The sequence below is a fragment of the Castor canadensis genome, chromosome 13 (assembly GCF_047511655.1).
Source record: "Castor canadensis chromosome 13, mCasCan1.hap1v2, whole genome shotgun sequence".
Taxonomy (NCBI): domain Eukaryota; kingdom Metazoa; phylum Chordata; class Mammalia; order Rodentia; family Castoridae; genus Castor; species Castor canadensis.
Window position 1 is genome coordinate 59714713 of NC_133398.1, and position 23682 is coordinate 59738394.

Genomic DNA, 23682 nt, shown 5'->3' on the forward strand with positions numbered 1-23682 from the left:
TTATGCTATTATCTTGGATGTTAGGTTTCTATTTGCATTTAGATCATAGCAAGTACTTTTTGCACATTGTCTTGTTAGCACTTTATACATTCATTTCATTATTATTTTGCTATTGCTACATAGGGTTTTCTTATGTATTAGATACATCATCTGAAACATGTACATGTGTGGTGTATTTTGCCTAAAATTGCTCTTTGCATTATCATCTTTCTTTTTTTATTTGGTGGGACTAGGGTTTGAGCATTATCATTTTCTTAATGGATTTTTTCAATAAAAATAAATTGCCCATTTAGGTTAAATTTGTTTCAGCAGTTATTTTTATAGCTAATTCTCTTTGTATGCCAAATGAGAAGTTTTTCTCCACAACTATATTATGAAAGAAATCTAGATTTCCTTTAAAAATCTTGATGATTCTGCCTATTCTGAGTAGGTCTAAAAATCAATATCCAATGAATTTTTGTATTTGAAATGAGTTACAGGTAAAATGGATTGCAGGTGAAGATTCATTTACTTATTTTCATAAGGGTTCTGTTTTTCAGTGAAATTTATTAAATATCTAAACAATCCTTGAATTAAGTCAAATTGACCTATATCTTTTTCAGTGTATCAAAAGATTATTACTGTGTTACTATAATCTCTATTGTGCTTTAAGATCTGATTGCTTATGCTTACACCAAACCCACTGAACTGATTACTCTGGCTTCATGATCTTGAATGAGTTAAGTATCTTTTATTTATCAAGATTATTTTTAACTATTTTGAATTCTCTACCTTAACATAAAATTTTTGGAATTAACTTGCCAATTTCACAAAGCTATCTAAAGATTTTGATAATTATTAAACTGTGAACCAACTTGGGAGAAATTTACAATTTAATGATACTTGACTCTATCACCTGTGAATGCTATATGTCTTATTTTTCATCAAGACTTTATACTTCTCATATATTTCCTTACTTTTTCTCATATTAGTCCTAAAATTTCCACATTTAGAATTAAAATTTTAAATGATTATGTGTCATTTTTTCCAATAGTCTAAGTGTATAGAAATAGAACAGTTCTTGAATATGGACTGTGTATCTGCTAGAAATTCTTAAATTCATACATTCATTCTTTATATATTTAAAGTTTTTTAATGAACCTGTAATAAAAAGTCTGACTCCATCTTTTGTTTGCTGCCAGCTTTTATGCTTCCTGTGTTCTTTGTCTCTTCCCCATCTCGAAAAGCTGGAAAAAGTTGTGGAAATCTTCCCTAGTGGAAGTGGAGGGAGAGGTCATGCAAACAATTGCCAGAGCTTGGGAATCCTAACCTTGGCCATGCTTCCTAACAATGGTAACAATCAAAGTCAATCTCTGCCATCTCAAAATATTTATAGAGCTATTTGGGAGTTTTTCTTGCACTCTCCAGTGCAATCCTTTATTTGGTGCAAACCATTTTATTGATAATTCAATACACCATCAGGTGGCATCATCAGTACCAAAGTCTGAGCAAAACTTTAAATACAGCTTGAAACTGAAACCTGAAGACAGTGACAAATATGTACCGTCTTAATCATATGTTTCACTTCTTTCTTTTCAAAACTCTTAGTTGGTCATGTTTTTGTCTTAATTTACTAGCTAGGATGAAAAGATAAAGGTTAAGAAGGTCATTCTTGCCTTGCTTTAAATAGCAATAGAAATCATTCAGTATTTCTCTATTAAATATGAAATTACCAGAGGCTTTCTAAAATATAGATATTCCTTATAAAATTGACAAAGTGCTGTCTATTCCTAATTTGCTGTTGTTTTATTTAATTAATTATTTAATTTTTTATTCATTTATTCACATATTCATACATTGTTTCAGTTATTTCGGCCCCCCTTCCCCTCACCCCCACCCTCTGCCCCCCAACCCCCCTTGCTTCCAGGCAGAAACTGTTCTGCCCTTATCTCTAATTTTGTTGAAGAGAAGACATAATCATAATAAAAAAGACAAAGTGTTTTTCCTAGTTGAGTTAAGGGTAGCTATACAGAGAGATTCCTAGCATTGCTTCCTTGTACAAATGTGCTACAACCCAAGTTAATTCATCTCTAACTGATCTTTACACTGGTTCCTGATTCCCTTCTCTATCTGTTGCTCTAAGGTTTCTATATTAGTTCCTCTGGAGTGGGGACATCAAATGCTTTCATATTTTTGGATTTTCTACCTATCCCTATACCTCCCATATGTGCTCTCCCCTTGTCATGTGACCCAAGTCCAACAACATTGCTGTATTTGCCTTAGAAGAAGTATTTTTTTAAAATGTATCTGCCCCCTATTGAAATAACTTTACACTTCTGATTTCACTGCTTGTTATTTTTTAGTATTTCCCTCTATGTAGCTGTTACTTATCACAGCTTAACTCAAACAAGTTCTTTACAAAAATGTAATAATCTTACATAGCCAAATATTATATGAAACCCATGGACTTTGTTCTCTTGTTTCCATATATTTTACTTTTACTCCTAATTTGCATTGTGTTGCCATTGCTTTTTCTTTAAATAATCAATAGGTACACACCCTACACATATGCCTGCATACTTTTGTATGCGTTCAATGTTATATATGTAGGTATAGTATGCATATGTAATGTATATCATATATCAATTTGTGTGTATATACAGGTTTTTAAATGTTATATATCAGTATATAGTATGGAAATTTTATAAATATCTGCACTTCCATCTGATGAGATTGACCTTTACCAGAGGAAATTTGTCAAGTGTAGGTTCCCTGCATTTGAATTCTTTCAGCTCCTTAGGCATAAGTAACTGAAATTATCTTAATTTTCTTTAAACTTATAAGTTTTGTTCTTGTGTTTAGAATTATGTAATGACTTTTCCTTCACCACATTAATGATTCTGTTTTATTTCTTTATATTTATCCTGCTTAGATTTGTTATTCTTTTCTGTTTTCTTGTTTGCTGATTTATATTACTTTTAGAGTAATCTTTGTAAATATCTCTCCAAACACTTCTACTCTATTTTTTTCTTTCTCTCTTGTCCTTCTGGTACTTGATTATAGCTTTGTTACATTAGTTGTTACTTTTCCTCAGATCTTCAGCATTCTACTCTATTTGTTTCATTCTAATTTTCCCTTGTGTTTCATCTTTGGCAATTTTTGATAAACTACCTTAAAATTTGTTGGTATTTTTTCCTTCATGGTCAATCCTGCTATCAATGTTTCAATAGAATTTTGATTCATTTTATAGTTCTAGTCCATCTTCTGAGACTCCCCTCTCTTTACAATTCATTCGATTTTTAAATAAATAATTATCTTTACTTATTAATATGACATGATTGCTACTGGACATTGCATTAACCCATTTTTTTCTTTTTTAATTTATTCATATGTCCATACATTGTTTGGTCTATTTCTTCCCGCTGTCCCCCACCCCCCCATTTCTCCACCCCCCTTGCTTCCAGGCAGAATCTGTTCTGCACTTTTCTCCAATTTTGTTGAAGAGTAGACATAAGCAACAATAAGAAAGACAAAATGTTTTTGTTAGTTGAGGTAAGGATAGCTATAAAGAGAAATTCCTTGCATTGCTTCTATGCACAAGTGTATTACAATCTGAATTGATTCATCTCTATCTAACCTCTTCACTACTTCCCAGTGACTTTCCCATATTGACCTCTGTCATTTTAAGGTTATTGTATTAGCTCATCTGCAGTGGGGACATCAAACACTTTCAAGTTTTGGGTTTCCTACCTATTCCCATTCTTCCCGTATGTGCTCTCCCATTATCATGTGACCCAAGTCCAACAACATTACTGCCTTTGCCCTAGATCTAGTCCACATATGAGGGAGAACATAAGATTTTTGGTCTTCTAAGCCTGGCTAACCTTGCTCAAGTTGATGTTCTTCAGTTCCATCCATTGACTTGCAAATGATAACATTTCATTCTTCTTCACGGCTGAGTAAAATTCCATTGTGTATAAATACTACATTTTCTTGATCCATTCATCAGTAGTGAGGCATCTTGGCTGTTTCCATAACTTGGCTATTGTGAATAGTGCTGCAATAAGCATGGGTGTGCAGGTACCTCTAGAGTAACCTGAGTTACATTCCTTTGGGTATATTCCTAGGAATGGGATTGCTAGATCATATGGCAGATCTATGTTTAGTTTTTCAACAAGCCTCCATATTGTTTTCCAGAGTGGTTGCACATTTTTATAGTTACCTTCAAGGTCCTTTTAAGGAATGGACTTGACATTTGGGTAATATTTGGGTCACCATCCACTCAATGCGTCTTTTCTTCACTATTGGCCATACTTAATAAAGCATGAGAGACATAAACTGTGAAACATATTTTTAGAATCATACTTTGGATATATTGTTGGAAAGAACTGTAGAAGCTAAATTTAAAACTAGTTATCACAGAAAATATCACATTTCTCATTCTGTCAGACCACTACCATAAAGATCTTAGTTAAACTATTCTGTACTTGAGAATTACACTTAGTTTTGGCTGCTTAAGATGCAGTTTTTCAACAGCTTCAAATATTTAGGGGACAGAACAGAAAAATGCCCTGGGATCTGGAAAGAGCAAGATCCCAAAAATGTTCTTTGATCTTTCTGTCTAGCAACCAGCTTTCTGAACTGTGAAATCTCTCTCTCTCTCTCTCTCCTATTACACACACACACACACACTCACTCTCACACACACACACACACATACACTTGAACCATCAACATTTACAGTTGCAGAGGTTTTCTTTTACTCATGGTTTCCTTACTTCAGAAATTTTGATGTTGTCTTACATCAAGAGCTACAATTCATGAGTAAAGGTGTGGTATTACCCCAAAGTACATACCTCAGTGTTTTTGTTTGCTACAGATGTCATAACAAAATACCATCAATTAGGGGGCTTATAAATAGAAATTTTTCTTTCACAGTCCTGGAGAATAGATGTTCATGGTCAATATGCCAATAGTATTGGTTCCTTTCAAAGGCTTTGATAGAGAATATGTTCTTTGCTTCACTTGTAGACTCTAGCAGATTTTTGGAAATATTTGGCATTCATTGGCTTGTGAACATATCACCTCAATTTCTGTCCCCATGTTCATACACTGTGTATCTGTTTGGAGAGAGAGAGAGAGAACCCAAATTTCCCCTTCATATAGGGCCATTATTTATAAAGGACATTATTTATGATGAATTAGGAGCTGATTCTACTTCACTATGACCTTTTATTAACTAGTTATATTTACATTAACTATTTCCAAGTAAGAGTTCATTTGAGGTCTTGGGGATTAATATTTGAAAGTCTGAATGGAAAGACATGATTTAGGACATAACATTCAACTTTCTTTTTCATGCAGTTATTCTTTCGAGGCTTGCTATAAGGCACTCATTTAAAATATAGAATATTGGGGGACTTTCAGCATTCTTTCTCTATGTTCATCTTTTTGCTAGTAACTGCCTTAAAAACAAATTTTTGTCTTTAGAGCAGTGTCATATGCAGAGAAACAATAAGTAATAAGAACAGAGGTATTTCATTTATTCATGGCCCCTTATATTCACATACTTCCCAATTATCAATATCTTCACCAGAATGTGATTATTTGTTGTAATCCATTAAACTATATTGTCACAGTATTATCATTCAAAGTTGATAGCTTTACATGACATATTATAGCTTTACATATTATAGTTATATATATTATAGCTTTCCATATTTTACAGATCTAAAATATGTAATGATCTGTTTAGAATAATTAGCAATTCCATCTTCTTATCCTTTGTGATTGGAGCCTTCAAATTCTTCTCTACTCTCTTTACCATTTGCAAAGTAAGTTGCAGTAAACTGCAATTACAATACTGTGCTATAAAACACTACAAGTTATTCTTCCTTATTAACTCTATTTTGTTACCATTGTCCATCTTCTGTCTATATTCCTAACCACTATCCTATGTTTCCTCTAGTGATTGGTTTTTTGGCTTTTTATTCTCTGAGATATACTTTTTTCAAGAGAAATGTAGTATTTGTATTTCTAGGATTGGCTTGTTTCATTTGACACAATGTCCTCCAATTTGAAAAAAAAGTTTCATATATTAGTCACAAATGAAACTATTTAATTCTCTTCATGTGTAAACATTCCCATTTCTAAGTATATATCAAAGGGGAATGAAATCAACATTTGAAAGAAGTCTGTATTTTCATGTATGTTGTAGTACTATTCATAATAGTTTTGACAAAAAGTCAACCTATGTGTCCACCAGATGTAAGGAAAAAGAAAATGTGGTATGTAGTTACTATAAGTATTATTCAACCTTCAAAAAATTTAAATTATTATTGTAGAAAATTCCACACACCCACGCATTCATCACCCAGATTTACTGCCCATTCTGAATTAATTTTAAGCAGAATCCAGCCATCGTATGCATTTATATCTAAATCCTTGTATGTTTTTAACTTATAAAAATACTAAAAAACACTATTACCCAAAAAATTATCAGAAATTCCACAAAATAGTCAAATATTGAATCACTTTTCACATTTCCTGATTGCATTAAATTTTCCTTTTCCTTTTTCCAATTGGATTGTTCAGGTGTGACATAATTCCACACATTATTTTTAATATGCTTTGTATTTAGTTATCATTTAATTTATCTTTATTATTATTATGATATAACTTTCTTGTACTATAAGAACTGTGTATATTCATATGTATGTTTATATGTGTGTATCTATCTAACATTGCTGATTCATTAATCTCATAATGAACATGGGTTGTTATTATATTTTAGCTATTGTGAATAATGCTATGATAATGAGAATACAAACTTCTTTTCAAGACCTTAATTTCAATTTTTTGTGTGCATATCCAGAAGTGGAATTACTACATTTTACATTAACATTATTTTAATGTTTTTGAGTAGGTTCCATACTGTTTTGCCATAGCAGCTGTACCATCTTACATTTCCACCAACAGTGAACAAAGTTTCCAACTTCTCCAGTGCCTCATAAACACTTGTTACTTTCTATTTTTTAATAGTAGCCATCCTGACTGGTGCAAAGTGAAGACTGATTGCAGTTGCAGTTTGATTTGCACCAATTTCTTTGTGAAATGTCCATTCATGTACTTTAACCATTTTGAAAACTCTAACTATACCAATTATGACAGAAAAGTAATTGAAATTCATCCATAATAGAAAAGTAAAATCATGTGTGTTCATAGATATATGATAATGTATGTGGAAAACCCTAGGAATTCCACTAAAGACTGTTAGAACTAAGTGAATTCATCAAATAAGCAGGATACAAAGTCAACACATTTAGAAATACTTAGAATTAATTTATTCCCTGGGTTAAGTATTGGAAAATAAAAACTACAAAACATTACTAAAGTAAAATTAAAAAGATAAAAATAAGAGATGGTGGACTGGAAACCTCCCCCATTTGAATAGGAGAGACCATATTATGAAAAGAGAAAGAGAGGAAGAACATTGAGAGTCACAAAGGATGTGCTAGGTTAGCTGAAAACATGGAGAAAATGAAAAGGGGCAGAGTAAAATAGAATGTAGTCCCAATTCCAGTTCCAGCCCCCCAGAGGAAGGTGAAGACTAAGACACAATCAGAAGGTAAGTCAAATGTACCAGGTGACAGACTGTCAATTGTAGCTACAAAAAACTCCACAATTTCTGCAAGTCCTAAACACAGAGTTGAGGATTTGATGTGACAATAAATCCCCCTGTGTGGACAGCTAGCTTCAATGATGAAAGACATTGTAATTCTACTTATCTTGGAATGCTAGAGCAATGTGCTATCTTGAAGGGGGTGCCTCTTGAAACTGTGCTACTCTAGGAACTTTAATACAAGGAATAATGTTTAAAAGAGTCTTAGGACACCTTTCTACAGAGTCTGCATGAGAGACAGTCACAACAGGTGATCACGTATAGACAGAGGGTCTGAGATAGATGTGCTAAACAGTTTAAGCAGTGGGGAGCTCAGGAGGTGAAGGGCATGGTTCTTAGGTGCTGTGCCCTCTAGACAGAACAGCAAATTCCAAGACTTGAGGGTTGCAACAAAAACAGAGCATAGGTCCTGTGGCTGATGGCTTTTTGGGACTCTAGGTGCTGCCTTTGGGCATTTGCTGCCAGATGGAACTGAGAACTTTCAACCCATGGACTTCCACAACCTTCTACCCAAATACACAAGGAGGTGTACCACTGGATAGTGTCAGAAGGCACTAAAACCTACTTCTGAGTTCTGTGTCCCATCCTGGCTGCAAATGTTTGCTACCAGTATAGACTGAGAGTTCCAAGTTTATGCTCTTTGAATCATGTGACTTCCAAACCACTTCCCCTGACAGCTAGGTGAATTTAAGTAGGCATGAGTCTGAAAGCACAGAGAGCAGCAGGCAGTGTGCCTCTGTCCCTCAGTCCTAACCCTGTCTGTTCAGAATTCAGTGCTCTGTTTTTTCACTCTATTCTCCAACACATTCAGGGAACACCCCTACGGTTTTATGTTTGTTGCTTCTGGGAACTTGTGGAACAAGTGTGAATCTACCTAACCCACAGGTAGAAAAGTTCCCTGTGGATAGAAGCAGTTCCCAGTACCCAAAGAAAGGAAGCTTCTACAGTGAATGAAGCCCAGAAGGAGAACCTGGACCAGCCTTACCAAGAGCCCAAAGTTAGCAATAGCTCATTTATTAGGAACTACCAGGACCTCTAGCTAGTGATAGGATCAGCATATGGGCAAATATTTTGTTATTGAGTCATACACTTTGTCAAATGGAGGAAAACAGCATCACAACCCTGCCACTATACTGCCTTGCCCAAACATTAAGAACCCTTAATCAGAAAGACTATGGGTGATTAAAACTTTCAAGCAATGACTCAGCTTCAGATGCACAAATTTCAATGCAGAAATACAATAAATAAGAAAAAGCAAGGCAAAATGACTCTTCAAAAAGTTAAAAGAGAGTAAAGGACACTAAAGAAAGTGAAATAGATGAAATCACAGACAAAGAACATGAAAAAATGATCATGAGAATAATCAACAAACATTAAAGACATGAATAAACACCTGAATGAATTGAAAGAGAATCCAGTTAAACATGTGAATGAATTCCATGGGCATACAAATAAACAGCAGCATGAAATAAAGAAGAAAATACAGTGTTCAAAAGAGGAATTCAATAATAATACTGAAATTATGAGAAAAAAAAAAACAAACAAGCTCAATTAGTCAAATAAAAATCTTAGTTGAAAACCTTTCCAAAAGACTGGATCAGGTTGAAGACAGAATATCAAAGATTGAGGAAAACATAGATGTATTAGACATTCAGATAAAAATAAAGAAATAATTAAATAAGTTTGAATGGAGTATGCAAGACTTCTGGAACACTATTAAAAATACAGACGTATGAATCATGGACATACAAGGAGGAAAACAGGTACAAGCTAAAGGCATAGAAAATACATTCAATAAGGTAATTTTAATTTTAAAAACTTCCAAAACCTTGAGAAAGAGATGGTCATTCAGGTACAGGAGTCTTTTAGGAGACCAAACAGACCAGAAAAAAAAACCTCTCCAAGGCATATTACAGTTAAAACATACAGTATACAGAACAAGAGAAGAATGTGGAAAACTTCAAGAGAGAAGTGTCAAGGGACATATAAAGGTAAAACTATAAGAATAGCAGATCTCTCAACAGAAATTTTAAAATCAAGGAGTGCATAAAATCATATATTTCAAGCCCTGAAATGTAATGACTGCCAATGTTGATTGCAGAAGATACTTAAATAAATCTTACATACAGACAAGGAAGATTTAAAACAACCAAAAAAATACAAGAATGCATAAATCTCACATAATAACTGAAGAGGCAAATGAGATGTAGGAAAGAATCAAACATTACAATCAAAATAACAAAAATTACTACCTACTTTTCAATAATAGCTGAGTTTTATGATTTCAATTCTCCAATCAAAAGACATAGACAAGCAGATTGCATTAAAAAAAAGACCCAATCATTTATTACCTAAAGATATTTCCTTCACTGGCAAAGATGAACACACACTTAAAGTAAAAGACTGTAAAGAACAAATTCTGAGAAAAAAGAGCAAGAGTGTAGTCATATCTGAAAAAGCAAACTTCAAGTCAAAATTAAAATATACAAAAAGTTCACTTTATATTGAACAACTCATCAAGAGGAAATAGCAATTACAAATGAATATGCAACAAATATTGGTATATTCATTTTCATAAAGCAAACACTACTAGACAAAAAAGACCCCAGAACAATAATAAGTGGGTGACTTTAGTATACACTCACAAAAATATAGGTCATCCAGACAAAAAAGTCAACAAAGAAACTTGACAATTAGTGGCACTATTGATCCAATGGATTTAACAAACATTCCACTGAATATTTTACCCCATGGCTCTGAAATACACATTCTTCTTAACAACCCAGAAAACTTCCTTGAGGATTAATCATATTTTAAGACATAAAGAAATCTCATGAAATACAAGACAATTTTTGTAATTCTCTGTATTTCATCAAACACAATGGAATGAAACTAGAAATCAACAGCAAGAGACACTACGGAAAATAAACCAACAGGAAATCCAAAATGGTGCATAGGATAGGGAATCAGAATTCCTGAGCACCATGATTTCAGAGACCACTTTGAGAATTGGGAGCTACACTTGGGTAGTTTAGTTTATGCATCAACAAATTAGGTGCATATAAAATTCAAGGACTGACCCTTAAAACAGCTTTTAATTGCACCTAACAGCTGGGAAAATCCCAGTGTGGCAGAGTCAATAGGTCATGCTTGTCCTGGGAAAAATTCCCCTGACCATTTTACACTTTGTTTCATTTATTTTTTTTTCTCTTTCCTTCTTTTTTCAAAAAGCAGAAGATAGAGCATTAAACAGAACCTAATCCTGCAACATCCTGGATGCCTAAACTATAGAAAGCCTGCTTATGCCTTACCAGGCTGAAACCAGTTCCAGTAAGTGCCTTGAGAAAAGGCACTTACTTTTCTTTTGCATGCCATCTCTCCCTGCCAGCAGGTTCAAAGCTGCCTGCATAAATACGCAGACCCAACAGTTAAGCACCACACAACACAAGGGACTCCCCCATCCACTCCCCCAGGAACATAACCCAGCACAGCCCCTGGGCATATTGAACCCAGCCCTCAGCAAAACTGAGAAACACAAACAGTGAATTGTAATCTACCACTGACAGTGGGAGTGGGATAGAGCACTGAATCAACCTTGGAGAATGGGGCTGGGGCAAAGAGACAAACTCTCAGAGGAGCTGAAATCTCAGCAAACATAGGTGGGGGTGAGAAAGAAGCACTGAGAGCCTGTCACCCTGTACCAGTATCAACTCAAAGTGAATTAAGGACCTTAATATCAGATCTGAAACCTTGAAGTTAATGCAAGAAAGAGCAGGGAATACACAGGAAGCATTAGGTATAGGGAGTGACTTCTTCAGTAGAACTCAAGTGGTTCAACAACTAAGAGAAAGGATAGACAAATGGGAATACATGAAATTGAAAAGTTTCTGCACATCAAAAGCAATGGTCTCTAAATTGAAGCAGCCATCCACAGAATGGAAGAAAATCTTTGCTAGCTATATATCAAACTAGGGACTTACAGCCAGAATATACAGGGATGTCAAAAATCTAAACACCCCTAAAATCAATGACCCAAAACATATATGGGCAACTGAACTAAACAGAAATTGTTCAAAGGATGAAGTGTAAATGACTAAAAAATACATGAAAAAATGCTCACCATCACTGGTCATAAAGGAAGTGCAAATTAAAACCACATTATGATTCCACTTCACTCCTGTTAGAATAGCTACCATAAAGAACAACTCCACCAACAAATGTTGGCAAGGAAAAAGGGAAAAAGGAACCCTCATATACTGCTGGTGAGCTTGTAAGCTTGTACACCCACTATGGAAAACAATATGAAGTCTCCTTAAAAATCTAAAAATAGACTGCTCCTAGGGATATACCCAAAGGAATGTGAATTGGATTACCACAAAGGCAGGTGCCTTTGTATTAATATTTATATTATTTATATCACTTATATTTATAATACTTATATTTATTGAAGCACTATTCACACTAGTCAAACTATGGAAACAACCAAGATGTCCCACTAATGATGAATGGACTAACAAAATGTGCAATGTACACAATGGAATTTTATTCAGTATCAAAGAAGAATGAAATTTTGTCATTTGCAGTTAAATGGATGGAACTGGAGAACATCATCTTAAGTGAATTTAGTCAGGCTTAGAAAGCCAAAAATCACATGTTCTTCCTCATATGCAGATTATAGACCTAAAACGGATGCTGTAATATTATTTTACATGGATCACACCAAGGGAAGCCCAGGCACAGGAGGGCTAGGGCAAGGAAAGGCAACCAAAAGCCTGAATGTGAAGAGGTCTGGTAGATAGAATAAATTTGGGTTATAATACATATATGCATAGAAACAATGCAAGGAATCTCTCTGTATAGTTCTCCTTATCTCAAACTACAAAATGCCACATTTTTTCTTATGTTTCATGTTTTTTTCTTCTACTGAATCAGGAAACAGGAGGGCAGAATAGATACTGCCTGGAGGCAGGAGAGGTGGGTGACACAGGGACAGGAGGTGGCACAAATAGTGTATAAATATATAATTAAATGCAAAAGTGTTTCCTGTTGAAACTGTTCCAGTATCAGAACACATGCTGCACCAAAATTGAACCAAGGGCACATAAACCACATAAACTTAACTGTAATAAGCACAAAGAATGGATTAATAACAGTCTTCTAACAAAGAAAAGCCCAGGAAAAGACAGATTCACTGTTGAATTCTGCCAGAACTTTAAAGAAGAACTAATACCAATTTTCCTAAAAGTAGTCCATAAGACAGAACTGGAAGGAACATCATTAAAGCCATTATATGAAGCAAGTATTACTCTAATACCCAAACTGGATAAGGATACAATGGAAATATTATAGACCAATTTCATTGATGCATATAGATGCACCAATTGTCAATATAAATATTTGGAAACTTAATTCAACATGGCATTTAAAAGTCATACAGCATGGTGAAATTTGTTTCATTCCAGGGATGTAAGGATGGTTCGACATCAATAAACATACTGTAGCTCAAACATAGTAAAGGCCAAAAATTACATTGTCATTTCAATAGATACAGAGAAAGGCATTGACAAAATTCAGCATCCCCTTATGCTAAAATCCTTGTAAGGACCTGAGATGGAGCATTTATACATTGACATAATAAAGGTTTTATATGATAACATGATATCCATAATAACTGTAAACAGGAAAATTGAAATTATTTCAAGTCAGGGATGAGACAATGGTATATACTCACTCTACTGTTATTATATAGTTCTGGATGTCCAATCCAGAGCAATAGGGCAAAAGAAAGAAGTCAATTTATCATTTTTTCTGATGATATGATCTATACTTTTTAAAAGACCCCATCAAAACTCCTCAGATCTGAGGGATTCCAAGATAGTGGTTATAGTGGGGAATGAGAAATCTTAAGCTTGGTGATTCCAGAAACCACCTTGAGATGTTCGAGCTACATTTGGGTAATTCTGACTGCTTGTAGCCAAAATAACAACCACAATCACATTAGGTGAACATAAAATTCAAAGTCTGACCATTAAATCAGCCTTTAATTGCACCAGTCAGCAAGGCATGTCTGACCCTGGGGAAAAAAAGTCCCCCAGCTAATTCTTGGTTTTTCTTCTCTTTCTCTTAATAAGCAGAAGTCAGAGCATCAATCAAAATCAAACTCTGTGACATCCTGGACCCCTAGCCTGTGGAAAGCTTCCTAATGCTGTACTGCACTGAGAATCTGCATCACTTCTCCCCACTGGTAGGCTCCAAAGCTACTTACATGAATCTGCAGAATGAATAGGTTAGCATCACGCACCATGCTTGACCACCTATACATCCCTTGGAAACATAATCCAGCACAGCCCCTGGGCAGACTGCAACCCCTCTAACAAAACTGAACAACATAAGCAGCAAACTGTTACCTAACACCAATAGCAGTAGTGGGGGTGGAATGCTGTACCTGCCCTACTGAGAAAGGATGTGGGGCAGGAGCCAAACTCTCAGTGCTGAATTCTCAGTGAATGAACATGGGACAATCAATAAAGACTGAGAGCAAGAGCAGGGTGACAAGCCAACCTCCCAGAGGAGGCGAAGTTGCACCCAGCAGGAGTCAGGAGAGGCAAAAATGCTGAGAGTGGGGTGGGTGAAAAGGCCAACCTCCCAAAGTGGAGCACATGGTGGATCCCCCAGCTGATCACATGGGACAGAAGGCAGCATTCGAAACTTAATTGCCTCTCCTGGCTGGGCGAGAGCTGACAAAACAGAGTTGCAACTGAAGGGCAATGCAACTGCTGCTTGCTGGAAACAATAGCTTTGACCATCCTGCAAGAACTGGTAAACTCACGTCACTGTCCAATTGCAACTAACCCAGCAAACAGATGGAGACAAATACTACTCACAAGCCAGTCACCAGGTGAGACCACATCAGAGCTCCTGTTTGTATGCCAATACAAGGAATGGATGCCTAAGGAATAACTCCAGAACTTTTACCAAAAAACTGGACTCTTTGTTTTCCCTGTATCTGGTGTTTTTTGTGTTTCTTCTTCCCCCATATTATTAACTTCACCGGCACTATTTTTTATGCATATTCTTAATGATATCATCATCAAGGGGTTTTCTATATGATGTGTAAACAACTGGTCTGGCATTGAACTTGTGAATTTATTTTTGCTAACTTTTACCTTCAGGCCAGAGACAGAAAGAGCACGTCAGCCTAGCTACTAACCAAGTCAGTCACAACACAAAAATTAAATCAAAGGAAAGACAACAGGCAATTAAAACTACAAATTAGCCTATCAAGAACAAGGATGTACAGAACTAAGTGGAGTGATGAGAAGAAGGAGTCATGGAAAACACTCTCCTCAAAATAATAATTCAATACAGGATTCAGTGGGAAATGAAGATAATTGATACCAAGATCCTGATCCCAACAAAACAATGATAAATGTCACTAAAGAGTCCAATGATGCCCACAAAAAACCCTCAAGGAAGAAATCTTGGAAGAAATCTCTGAGAAAATCACAGAGAAGATATTAGACATGGTTAATCACAATGTATAGGATGCACTCAAGAACTTTCAAGACACCAATAATAAAAACATGAAAGACACAGAAAAAAATAAATGAAATCAGAGAGGAATTCAACAAAGACCAAAGTGAAACAAAGGACACTATAAAAAAGAGATATATTAATTAAAGATGAAAACACAAAGTATAAAAGAGGAGTTGAGGTATCTTGGTCTAGTTTTGGGATGAGTGTAACACTGGCTTCATAAAATCAGTTAGGCAGTATTCTTCCCTTTCTATTTCGTGGAACAGTTTAAGGAGGGTTGGTATTAGTTCTTCTTTAAATGTCTGATAGAAATCAGCAATGAATCCATTGGGTCCTGGACTTTTCTTTTTTGAGAGACTCTTGATTGCTGTTTCAATTTCATTTTGTGTTATAGATCTATTCAGGTGATGAATGTCCTCTTGGTTCAGTTTTGGGTGGTTGTAAGTTTCTAGAAATCTGTCCATTTCTTCAAGATTTTCAAATTAATTAGAGTATAGGTTCTCAAAGTAGTCTCTGATGATTTCCTGGATTTCCGTGGTGTTTGTTGTTATCTCCCTTTTTGCATTTCTGATTTTACTGATTTGGGTTTTTTCTCTCCTCATTTTAGTCAGGTTTGCCAGGGGTCTGTCCATCTTATTTATTTTTTCGAAGAACCAGCTTTTTGTTTCATTGACTTTTTGTATGTTTCCTTTTGTTTCTCTTTAATTGATTTCAGCCCTTATTTTAATTATTTCTTTCCTTCTGCTTGTTTTGGGAAACAGAGAAGAGGTCAGGCAGAGAAGAATCAATTTGGGTTGTAATACACTTGTGCATGGAAGCAATGCTAGGAACCTCTCTGTTTAGCTATCCTTATCTCAACTAGCAAAAACGCTATGTCTTTCTTATTATTGCTTATGTCTCCTCTTCAACAAAATTGGAGAAAAGGTCAGAATAGGTTCTGCCTGAAAGTGATGGGGGTGGGAGGAGAGGATGGGGGCAAGGGGCAGCGGGGAGAAATGGCCCAAACAATGTACGCATATATGAATAAATGAATAAAAATCACAGACGATTACAGAAGGTAGAAAGATCTCCCATGCTCATGGATTGGCAGAATCAACAAAGTAAAAATGGCTTTACTACCAAAACCAATCTATGTATTCAATGAAATTCCCATCAAAATCCCATAGACATTTATCACAGATATTGAAAAATTCACCCTAAAGTTCATTTGGAAACACAAAAACCACCAATAGCTAAGGAAATACTGAGCAAAATGAGCAGTGCTACAGCTATTACAGACCCAACTTCAAACTATACAACAGAGTTGTAGCAATAACAGCAGCATGGTACTGGCACAAAAAAATTACATGAAGACCAGTGGAACAGAATAGAGGTCCTGGACATGAATCCACACAGCCATGCCCACCTTATTTTTAACAAAAGTGCCAAAAACACATGATAAAGAAAAGACAGACTCTAACTACTGTTGCTGAGAAAAGTGTTTATCAACCTGCAGAAAACTGAAACTAGATCCATGCCTATCACCCTGTATTGGTGTCAGCTCAAAGTGGTTAAGGACCTTAATATCAGTCTGGAAACCTTGCAGTTAATACAGGAAAGTGGAGGGAATACTCTGAAAGCAATAGGTATAGGCGAGGACTTCATCAGTAAAAGTCCGGCAGCCCAGAAAATAAGAGAAAGGATGGACAAATGGGACTACATTAAATTGAAAAGTTTCTGCACAGCAAAAGAAATGGTATCTAAACTAAAGAGAACACCTACAGAGTGGGAGAAAGTATTTGCTAGCTATATATAAGGCAAAGGACTGATAACTAGACTATACAAGGAGCTCAAAAAACTAAATTCCCCCACAATTATTGAACCAATAAGGAAGTGGCAACTGAACTAAACAGAACTTTTTCAAAGGAAAAGTCCAAATGGCCAAAAAACAAATGAAAAAATGCTCACTTCACAGACAGAGAGAGAGACAGAGAGAGAGAGAGAGAGAGAGAGAGGCAGAAACTAGAGTTCCACAATGCCCTATGAAGGCGTTCCCTCAATAACCTAAAGAGGGGAATTCCAAGATGGCGGCTAGAGGTAGGAAGCAGAAAGCGACCCTCCTATAGTGAAATCTTGGAGAGACGCTGGAGACACACTTTGCAGGCATAATCACCGAGAAAAGGCATAACTTTGACTCCTCCACATCCCCAGCCGGCGCAGAGAATCTCCACTTCACGTTAAACGGAGAACCGAGGAGGCCCCCGGGCCGCCAGTGGCCGGCGCCCATACGGCTTGGGAAGACGCGGACCAGACACCGTTTGACAAAATGGATTAAAAAAGAAGATCCAACAATTTGTTGCTTACAGGAGACTCATCTCACCGACAGAAATAAGCATATGCTTAGGATGAAAGGCTGGAAGAAGATTTACCAAGCCAATGGCCCCCGAAAACAAGCAGGAGTAGCAATACTTATCTCTGACAAAGTAGACTTCAAACCTACGTTGATCAAACGAGATAAAGAAGGACATTCCATACTAATAAAAGGGGAAATAGACCAAAAGGAAATAATAATCATCAATCTGTACGCACCCAATGTCAATGCACCCAATTTCATCAAACATACCCTGAAAGACCTAAAAGCATATATAAACGCCAACACAGTGGTTGTGGGAGACTTTAACACTCCATTATCATCAATAGATAGGTCATCCAAACAAAAACTCAATAAAGAAATCCAAGATCTAAAATATGCAATAGATCAAGTGGACCTAGTAGATGTCTACAGAACATTTCATCCAACCTCTACACAATATACATTCTTCTCAGCAGCCCATGGAACCTTCTCCAAAATAGATCATATCCTAGGGCACAAAGCAAGCCTCAGCAAATATAAGAAAATAGAAATAATACCATGCATACTATCTGACCACAATGCAGTAAAAGTAGAACTCAACAACAAAAGTAAAGACAAAAAACATGCAAACAGCTGGAAACTAAATAACTCATTACTTAATGAAGAATGGATCATCGATGCAATAAAAGAGGAAATTAAAAAGTTCCTAGAAGTCAATGAAAATGAAAACACAACCTACCAGAACCTATGGGACACAGCTAAGGCAGTCTTGAGAGGAAAGTTTATAGCCATGAGTGCATATATTAAAAAGATTGAAAGATCCCAAATCAATGACCTAATGATACATCTCAAACTCCTAGAAAAACAAGAACAAGCAAATCCCAAAACAAATAGAAGGAGAGAAATAATAAAAATAAGAGCTGAAATCAACGAAATAGAAACCAAAAAAACCATACAAAGAATTAATGAAACAAAAAGTTGGTTCTTTGAAAAAATAAACAAGATCGATAGACCCCTGGCAAACCTGACTAAAATGAGGAGAGAAAAAACCCAAATTAGTAGAATCAGGAATGCAAAAGGGGAGATAACAACAAACACCATGGAAATCCAGGAAATCATCAGAGACTACTTTGAGAACCTATATTCAAATAAATTTGAAAATCTAAAAGAAATGGACAGATTTATAGATACATATGATCATCCAAAACTGAACCAAGAGGAAATTAATCACCTGAATAGACCTATAACACAAAATGAAATTGAAGCAGCAATCAAGAGTCTCCCCAAAAAGAAAAGTCCAGGACCTGATGGATTCTCTGCTGAATTCTATCAGACCTTTAAAGAAGAACTGATACCAACCCTCCTTAAACTGTTCCATGAAATAGAAAGGGAAGGAAAACTGCCAAACACATTTTATGAAGCCACTATTACACTTATCCCAAAACCAGGCAAAGACACCTCCAAAAAGGAGAACTATAGGCCAATCTCCTTAATGAACATTGATGCAAAAATCCTCAACAAAATAATGGCAAATCGAATTCAGCAACACATCAAAAAGATTATTCACCACGACCAGGTAGGCTTCATCCCAGGGATGCAGGGGTGGTTCAACATACGAAAATCAATAAACGTAATAAACCACATTAACAGAAGCAAAGACAAAAACCACTTGATCATCTCAATAGATGCAGAAAAAGCCTTTGATAAGATCCAACATCATTTCATGATAAAAGCTCTAAGAAAACTAGGAATAGAAGGAAAGTTCCTCAACATTATAAAAGCTATATATGACAAACCTACAGCCAGCATTATACTTAACGGAGAAAAATTAAAACCATTCCCTCTAAAATCAGGAACCAGACAAGGATGCCCACTATCTCCACTCCTATTCAACATAGTACTGGAATTACTAGCCAGAGCAATTAGGCAAGAAGAAGGAATAAAAGGAATACAAATAGGTAAAGAAACTGTCAAAATATCCCTATTTGCAGACGACATGATCCTATACCTTAAAGACCCAAAAAACTCTACTCAGAAGCTTCTAGACATCATCAATAGCTATAGCAAGGTAGCAGGATATAAAATCAACATAGAAAAATCATTAGCATTTCTATACACTAACAATGAGCAAATGGAAAAAGAATGTATGAAAACAATTCCATTTACAATAGCCTCAAAAAAAATCAAATACCTAGGTGTAAACCTAACAAAAGATGGGAAAGACCTCTACAAGGAAAACTATACACTTCTGAAGAAAGAGATTGAGGAAGACTATAGAAAGTGGAGAGATCTCCCATGCTCATGGATTGGTAGAATCAACATAGTAAAAATGTCTATACTCCCAAAAGTAATCTACATGTTTAATGCAATTCCCATCAAAATTCCAATGACATTCATCAAAGAGATTGAAAAATCTACTGTTAAATTTATATGGAAACACAAGAGGCCACGAATAGCCAAGGCAATACTCAGTCAAAAGAACAATGCAGGAGGTATCACAATACCTGACTTCAAACTATATTACAAAGCAATAATAATAAAAACAGCATGGTACTGGCACAAAAACAGACATGAAGACCAGTGGAACAGAATAGAGGATCCAGATATGAAGCCACACAACTATAAGCAACTTATCTTTGACAAAGGAGCTAAAAATATACGATGGAGAAATAGCAGCCTCTTCAACAAAAACTGCTGGGAAAACTGGTTAGCAGTCTGCAAAAAACTGAAACTAGATCCATGTTTATTACCCTATACCAAGATTAACTCAAAATGGATCAAGGATCTTAATATCAGACCCCAAACTCTTAAGCTGATACAAGAAAGAGTAGGAAATACTCTGGAGTTAGTAGGTATAGGTAAGAACTTTCTCAATGAAACCCCAGCAGCACAGCAACTAAGAGATAGCATAGATAAATGGGACCTCATAAAACTAAAAAGCTTCTGTTCATCAAAAGAAATGGTCTCTAAACTGAAGAGAACACCCACAGAGTGGGAGAAAATATTTGCCAATTATACATCAGACAAAGGACTGATAACCAGAATATACAGGGAACTTAAAAAACTAAATTCTCCCAAAACTAATGAACCAATAAAGAAATGGGCATGTGAACTAAACAGAACTTTCTCAAAAGAAGAAATTCAAATGGCCAGAAAACACATGAAAAAATGCTCACCATCTCTAGCAATAAAGGAAATGCAAATTAAAACCACACTAAGATTCCACCTCACCCCTGTTAGAATAGCCATCATCAGCAACACCACCAACAACAGGTGTTGGCGAGGATGCGGGGAAAAAGGAACCCTCTTACACTGTTGGTGGGAATGTAGACTAGTACAACCACTCTGGAAAAAAATTTGGAGGCTACTTAAAAAGCTGGACATCGATCTACCATTTGATCCAGCAATACCACTCTTGGGGATATACCCAAAAGACTGTTACTCCAGAGGCACCTGCACATCCATGTTTATTGTGGCACTATTCACAATAGCCAAGTTATGGAAACAGCCAAGATGCCCCAGCACTGACGAATGGATTAAGAAAATGTGGTATCTATACACAATGGAATTTTATGCAGCCATGAAGAAGAACGAAATGTTATCATTCGCTGATAAATGGATGGAATTGGAGAACATCATTCTGAGTGAGGTTAGCCTGGCTCAAAAGACCAAAAATCGTATGTTCTCCCTCATATGTGGACATTAGATCAAGGGCAAACACAACAAGGGGATTGGACTATGAGCACATGATAAAAGCGAGAGCACACAAGGGAGGGGTGAGGATAGGTAAGACACATAAAAAATTAGCTAGCATTTTTGTTGCTCTTAATGCAGAGAAACTAAAGCAGATACCTTAAAGCAACTGAGGCCAATAGGAAAAGGGGACCAGGAACTAGAGAAAAGATTAGATTAAAAAGAATTAACCTAGAAGGTAACACCCACGCACAGGAAATCAATGTGAGTCAATGCCCTGTATAGCTATCCTTATCTCAACCAGCAAAACCCCTTGTTCCTTCCTATTATTGCTTATACTCTCTCTACAACAAAATTAGAGATAAGGGCAAAATAGTTTCTGCTGGGTATTGAGGGGGGGAGCGGGAGGGGGTGGAGTGGGTGGTAAGGGAGGGGGTGGGGGCAGGGGGGAGAAATAAACCAAGCCTTGTATGCACATATGAATAATAAAAGAAAAATGAAAAAAAAAAATAAGGAATCAACCCAGGTGCCCATCAGCACACAAATGGATCAGAAAGTGAGTTGTATATACACAATGGAGATTCATTCAGGTATAAAGCAGGGCACCCATGTTATTTGCAGGAAACTATATTGAATGTTTTCTTTTATATGTGGAATCTACATTTGAATAAAGACATGAAATAAAAGGAAAAAAAAATAAATAAAGATGTTCTGACTAAAAAAAAAAAAATAACCTAAAGATCTCCCACTAAGTTCCTCTTCTTAAAGTTTCCACCTTCCCCCAATAGCGCCACACTGGTGACCAAACATTTACCATATGAACCTTTGAAAAAAAATTAAGATCCAAATTTCAGCAGCAGATTTCATCACAGAAAGCTTGATTTATTTGTGTATTGGTGCCCATGAGCTGGGACAGAAAGACATATATTATTTCAATAATTTGTGCTCGTTTATTTCACTTGGGAACTTTGCTTTTCTGAATGAAGAAATAAAAAACTTCTTGAAATACAACATAATACTGAGAAATGCAAAAACTCATGACATCACACTTGGCTTCTTTAAAAAATACCATATTACTAAGAGCCAAGGAAATTATGGTTTTCAGGAAATTTGCTCGGATTTCCAAAGGTTCAAAAAAAAGTCATTTTTGTATATTTGCCAGTGTTGATCATTTAAGATACAGATGCAATGCAAAATAGACAAGAATATCTTTTAAGTTTTATTTTAACAATAAGATAGCTTGTCCTAAATTAAATTAGATTACCACCAAAGACATGACAAAAAGTAATTTATAATTGTATACTTCTATATTTTTCTGTATTTTATGATTGAAACACTTTGAAAATTTGAAACAGGAAATACTATTTGCAATGCTAAACTTTGTCTAAGAATAGCCTATGCTAGTTTACAAAATAAAACAATTTGAAATCACATAATTTCTCTGTTTTTATTTTTCTGACCAATGACAGTGATTTTCTTTTATACATTTTTTCTTTAAAACCTCCCATTTTCCAAAATAAAGCCATTGTGTTTCTATAGTCTATATTACTTTAATAATAGATACATTTTAAAAGATTAAAATGAAATTTGGGGTAATATTTGACTCCAATCCATGAAAATGAGTCCTCATTGCTTTTCTTTTCATACATGGCTTTTAGAAAAAAAAATACAAATTCAAATACATATTTTGAAATCTGGCTTAAAAGTGAATTATTTGAAAATGGAAATGATTACATATCCTATCAGCCATTTTAAGTCATTCATAGTGATATTATTCTAAATGCACATGGATACTATCTACTATAGCTATTGTGAAAAATGAAATGTTTGTTAATATATAGATAAATAAATATAATTAATTTATAATTATGAAGAAAAGAAAATTAAACCCCAAAAATAATAACATTATTTGTGCATTCTATGTTACATGCATTCAAAAAACAGTTCATAGAATTTAATAGCTTCTGGTTAGTTATTTGCCCTTTTTCAGTTGATCTGCAGTCAAATCTATAAAATCACGTGTATGCTATTGATGTGATATCTAAACACTTTAGTAAGAAAACAATATAATTCCCAGAATCTACAGCTAAATAAATGAAACATTAAAAATTAAGTGATGCTTTTGGTGTATATGATTTGTTAATGATAATAAAATCAACAAAATATACTGAGTTTCTACCGCAATAAAACTATTTAGTTAGTCACAACATTCAAATTTCTATTTTTGCATGGGATACATTTGCCACTTTTTTCTTTGTGTGAACATCAACTATATGTTTACAATTTCTTGTCTTAAAACTAATTGTGTACAATGATAAAATATTACTGCATGGAATTTGAAACTTTGATAATTGATAGATTTTTGAGATATATTACATAGCACATCAAATAGCATGCTAAATTCAGTGCTCCATTTCAGCGTAGAGAGCATAGACAATATATACATTTCTTGCATTCTGTA